Raw genomic sequence first — 6,175 nt, 5'->3', positions numbered from 1 at the left:
CAAGCCCACAGATCGACAGTTCTGTGTTTTGCTATTCTGTTTACGCAGAAAGGAATCCTTAACATGTTTGTCCTCCAAGAGCAAAGAAAAGTCTCTAGTAAAAAATGCAAATCATATCTAACAGTGAAGCTTTCCAGCAAAAACCTTCTGCTCTAGAATGCATAATGTACTAAAGCATAGTAAGATCTGCTACTACAGACTTATAGCAAAATTACCTGTAGGCAGCAAAAAAGGGAGGAAACAGTGATTGGTGCCCCTTGGACCTGGAACTCTGAGAACCTGGCAGAGCAAAACAGTGGAAGGAAGAGACATGGCTGTAGAATAAGAAGGTGACTTTTTTCTTTCTTTTTAGGGCCGCACCTGTGGCATATGGGAGTTCCTAGGCTAGAGGTCAAATGGGAGCTACACTTGCTGGCCTATACCACAGCCACAGCAACAGCAATGCAAGATTTGAGGCACATCTGTGACCTTTGCTGCAGCTCACAGCAATGCCGGATCCTTAACCCACAGAGCGAGGCCAGGGATTAAACTCTCATACTCATGGATACTAGTCGGGTTCGGGTTCGTTACTGCTGAGCTACAACGGGATCTACAAGAGGTCAGTTTTTTTTTTTTACAAAAGCCATTTAGAGCAGTCTTCATAATTCCTGTCAAGGACTGGAGGTGCTTATCTGCTGTTGAGTTCCACTTTTCCCAGTTTCTAACCTCTGTAGTCCTGAAAAACTACAAATTAGATGATCATATGGCCTGGAGCCAGAAATGCTGGAGGCAGCAAGCCAGAGGTCATTCCTTTGTTGGTTTCTGAATAAGTGGATCAGATCCTGACTTAAAATAATCAGAATAAATTTCATATAGTGAAAGTCTTTCCAGCTGAAAGTCTTGAAATCTGGAAAAGGGCCTTAGTCTATTGCTCCCAGGGTGGTACTATGTTGTCATTGAACAGCTCACAGATAAGGGAGTTATTGCTCCCTGGTTATCAAGCTGCCAGGAGGTAAATGATGAAACTAAGTTGGACTTGAAACACTCCCAAATTAAAACAAAAACAAACCTTGCTTTGAGCTGTCAAAAGGCATTTTACCAAGAAGTAGGACCTGCTGTTGTTTACTGACACTGAAAGGCAGGACTTTTTAAAAAGTCACTTTGGGGTCACTTCACATCAGCAAGCAATAGTATGCACTGATGCAAAAATAGCAGAGTGAGGAGTTCCTGTCGTGGCTCAGTGGTTAATGAATCCGACCAAGAACCATGAGGTTGCATGTTCCATCCCTTGCCTCGCTCAGTGGGTTAAGGATCCGGCGTTGCCGTGAGCTGTGGTGTAGGTTGCAGACATGGCTTGGATTCTGAGTTGCTGTGGCTGTGGTGTAGGCCAGCAGCTATGGCTCTGATTGGAGCCCTAGCCTGGGAACCTCCATATGCCACCAGTGCGGCCCTACAAAGATGAAAAAGATTAAAAAAAAAATAGAGTGAAATTAGGAACAAGAAGAAGAAAGAAGAGGACAATTTTTACCATAAATATGGAAGTGGCTATGTCTTATTTATTTTCTCATTTCCTGCACATAGTGCAAAAACCTGTTACATAGTAGGCATAAGGTAATTTTTTGTAGCCTGAATAATTAAATGAAGAAGAAAACCAGCAAGTGGTGGGAATGTAATATAGTTGGGATAGGGGAACTGTGGGAAAGCTAAGTGGCTCAAGCCCTGTGCATGAACCTAAAATGTCACCCCAATTTGCCATGATATAGCTGTACCACTATAAAAACAAGGCATAGCTTTTCATCATCTCTTACCTTGAATGGTTAAGAATATATATGGTAATGTACTCTTACCACAGATCTTAATGTTTCCACCCCAAAAAAAGAAATGATAGGAGTTCCCTGATGGCCCAGTGGGTTAAGAATTCTGAGTTTTCACTGCTGTGGTTGGGGTTATGGCTGTGGCTCAGGTTCGATCCCTGGCCCAGGAACTTTTGTATGCCATGGATGCAGGCAAAAAAAAAAAGGGACAATTATGTGACATGATAGAGATATTAGCTAACTCTCCTGATGGTAATCAGAGTGCAGTATGTAAATGTGTCAAATCAACACATTGTATACCTTAAACTTATACAATGTTGTATGTCGATTATATCTCAATTTTTTGTTTGTTTCTTTCTTTTTTTTCTTTTTTTTTTTTTTTTTTGCTGTTTAGGGCCACATCCAAGGCATATGGAGGTTACCAGGATAGGGGTTGAATTGGAGCTACAGCTGCCAGCCTACGCCACAGCCACAGCAACATGGGATTCCCAACCTATTGAGTGAGGCCAGGGATCAAACCTGCATCCTCATGGATACTAGTCAGACTCATTTCCACTGCACCACAGAAGGAACTCCTCTTACTGTTTCTTAAGAAAAGAATAAGAATAAGAATAAATGATAATGATTAAGAGAGAAAGGAATCAGACTGCATAGTTTCAAATTCCAGCCCTGCCCTGGAAACCTGCGATGTTAAGTGAGGTGAGTATATTTCATCTGTAAAATGGGGATTACAATACTTATCTCAGAGTTGTTGAGAGATTTAAATAAGTTTTTGCGTAGAAAGCTATGATAGGGTTAGCATGTCAAAAAATGCTTCATAACTGATCCTCATCGGTATTGAGATGTTGAATACACATGAAGTTAGCCTGCACACCAAGCACACATGCTATTTTGGATATGCGCATTGGATGGGCAGTGCATTGATGCGCCAGGGGCATTTGCCAGCCTCTGGCAATGAAATAAGTTTTCACAGGATATATTGATGGGTGTTATAGATTTCGTTTGTCCCACTTTTCAGACTGACATGAGTCTGGTCTTGGTAAGAGATACAGAACCTGATTCTGTGCTCTGGACTCCACAAAAGTGCCTGTCTTCTGTGTATCCACTACAGAAGAAGCCCAGTTGGGTACTTCAAAGAGAGTATGGGAGGAGTTCTGGTGGCCTCGTGGTTAAAGGATCTGGTGTTGTCACTGCTGTGGCTCAAGTCACTGTCCAGGAACTTCTGCATGCTGTGAGCATGGCTGAAAAAAAAAGAAAAAAAAAAAGATGATGGGTACTTGTCTGATTAAAATGAATCTTAAATTTTTTTTGTTATAGTTGATAAAGTAAATCTTTATATATAGAAAGTACATGAGTGTTTCAGAAGTATGAAGTAGTTTAAATAAACTAATAAGGCCAACAGTGTTTTGTTTGTGGTAGAGTTAAATTATATTACTCTGAGAAGATGTGTTTTTAAACTTTGTATTCACTTGGGTACGTAATTCATCAAAAAGTTCCTAAGCTTCTATTAGTATTATTGGTGAAGTAAATGAAACCTAGGTGGGAAGCTCAAATCACATATCCATTTATCTTTTTTTCCCCATTTTTTAAAAAGTTTTATTGATGTATAGTTGATTTACAAGGTTATGATAATTTCTGCTGTACCACCAAGAGATTCAGTTATACATGTACACACATCCATTCTCTTTCAGATTCTTTTCCCACATAGATTACCACAGAACATTTATCTTATAAACACTCTTTTTTTTTTTTTTTTGCCATTTCTTGGGCCGCTTCCGCGGCATATGGAGGTTCTCAGGCTAGGGGTCGAATTGGAGCTGTAGCCATCAGCCTACACCAGAGCCACAGCAACACAGGATCCGAGCCGCGTCTGCGAACTACACCACAGCTCACGGCAATGCCGGATCCTTAACCCACTGAGCAAAGGCAGGGACTGAACCCGCAACCTCATGGTTCCTAGTCGGATTCGTTAACCACTGCGCCATGACAGGAACTCCTATCTTATAAACACTCTTAATGTCTAATCTGTACTGAGGATTTTGTATTGCTTTTTTATTGAGAGATACACATGTAGAACGCACAAAGCTTGTTTTTACTTTTTAAATACTTTATTAAAATATAGTTGATTTACAATGATGTTAATTTCTGCTGTATAGCAAAGTGATTCAGTTATGCTTATGTATACATTTCTTTTTCATCTTCTTTTCCATTATGGTTTATCACAGGATATTGACTGTAGCTCCCTGTGCTATACAGTAGGACCTTGTTGTTTATCCATCCTACGTATAAGAGTTTGCATTTGCTAACCCCAATCTCTCAATCCTCCCTCTCCTACCTCCCACTCCTCCACCAAAAATCTGTTCTCTATATCTGTGGGTTTGTTTCTGTTTCCTAGATAAGTTCATTTGTGTCATATTTTATTTTGTCTTATTTTATTTTATTTTATATCTTATTTATTGCTTTTTAGGGCTGCACCTGCGGCATACAGAATTTCCCAGGCAAAGGGTCTGCGACCTACACCACAGCTCACTTCAACTCAGGATCCTCAACCCACTGAGCAAGGCCATGGATCAAACCTGCATCTTTTATTTTATTTTATTTTTTTGTCTTTTTGCCTTTACTAGGGCTGCTCCTGCGGCATATGGAGGTTCCCAGGCTAGGGGTCAAATCGGAGCTGTAGCCGCTGGCCTACGCCAGAGCCACAGCAACGCAGGATACCAGCTGTGTCTTTGACCTACACCACAGCTCACGGCAACACTGGATCCTTAACCCACTGAGCAAGGCCAGGGATCGAACCTGCAACCTCATGGTTCCTAGTCAGATTTGTTAGCCACTGAGCCACAACGGGAACTCCTCGAACCTGCGTCTTCATGGATACTAGTTGGGTTTATAACCTGCTGAGCCATGATGGGAACAACTATTTTATTTCATTTTTTATTTTATTTATTTTGGCTTTACCACATCTTTTTAATCCATTCTTCTGTCAATGGACATTTAGTTTGTCTGCATGTCTTGGATATTGTAAATAGTGTTGCAATGAATATTGGGGGTGCATGTATATTTTCAAATTGTAGTTTTTTCCTGATTGACACCCAGAAGTGTGACTCCTGAATCACATGGTAACTCTATTTTTAGTTTTTTTTAGGAACCTCCCTACTGCAGCCATTTGGCTGCACCAATTTACACTCCCACCAACAAAGAATGCTCTAATGTTAAGTGTACAGCTCAGCAAATTCTTACATTGATATACATCCATGTAACTGCCATCCAAATTAAGGTGTAGAAACTTCCAGCAGCCCAGGGAGTTCCCTTCATGGTTCAGTGGCTAATGAACCCAACTAGGATCTATGAGGATTCGGGTTCTATCTTTGGCCTTACTCAGTGGGTTAAGGATCCAACATTGCTGTGAGTTGTGGTGTAGGTCAAAAAAGTGGCTCAGATCTGGCATTGCTATGACTGTGGCATAGGCTGGCAGCTGTAGCTCCAATTTGACCCCTAGCCTGGGAACTTCTATATGCTGCAGTGTGGCCCTAAAAAAAAGAAAAAAATTTTCAGTAGCTCAGAAGGCTTCTGTGTGCCTACACCCAGTTATTAATTTCCCTTCAAAAGAGAACTATTATTCTGACTACTATCCCAATGGAATAATTTTGCTTGTGCTTGGATGTCATAGAAATGGCCTCAGGAGGTCCCATCGTGGCTCAGAAGTAACAACCCAACTAGTATCCATGAGGACATAGGTTTGCTCCCTGGCCTCACTCAGAGGGGTAAGGATATGGTGTTGCTGTGAGGTGTGGTATAGGCCAGCAGCTGCAGCACCAATTGGACCCCTAGCCTGGGAACGTTCATATGCTGTGGGTGTGGCCCTAAAAAGCCAAAAAAGAAAAGTAAGAAAGAAACAGCCTCAATGGGAGTTCCCTGGTGGTGCAGCATGTTAAGGAACCAGTGTCGTTACCACTGTGGCTTGGGTCACTGCTGCGACTTGGGTTTGTTCCCTGACCTGGGAACTTCCACCTGCCCTGGATGTGGCAAAAAATAAAATAAGAAAGAAAAAGAGAGAGAAAGCAAGAAATGAAGGCAGGAAGGAGAAAAAAAGAAATAGCTTCAATGGATTCCTTTGTTTCTAGTTTCCTCTTTCCCAGGAATTCATCTCTTTGATTATGTGTAGTTATAACTCACTATTTTTCTTTGCTGCATAGACTACTATGCGATTACATACATATTGAATGAACATGCCATAATTTGTCTATCCAGCTTTATTTTCAAACAATCTTGTTCCTTTCTCCAATCTAAATCTTTTTTTTTTTGGTCTTTTTTTGCTATTTCTTGGGCCGCTCCCTCGCATATGGAGGTTCCCAGGCTAGGGGTTGAATCGGAGCTGTAGC

At 41.2% G+C, this 6,175-nt stretch overlaps 1 long non-coding RNA gene across 1 annotated transcript in view; it reads left to right on the top strand.

Annotated features, from left to right (window-relative positions):
- The window catches only part of LOC125123195 (uncharacterized), a 77,525-nt gene that overhangs the window by 2,227 nt on the left and 69,123 nt on the right, over positions 1–6,175 (top strand). The gene's annotated exons all lie outside the window — the stretch shown is intronic.

Source organism: Phacochoerus africanus, chromosome 3 (assembly GCF_016906955.1).
Source record: "Phacochoerus africanus isolate WHEZ1 chromosome 3, ROS_Pafr_v1, whole genome shotgun sequence".
Classification (NCBI taxonomy): domain Eukaryota; kingdom Metazoa; phylum Chordata; class Mammalia; order Artiodactyla; family Suidae; genus Phacochoerus; species Phacochoerus africanus.
Note: the sequence above shows the minus strand (reverse complement) of the source record. Positions and strands in the feature narration are given on the sequence as shown.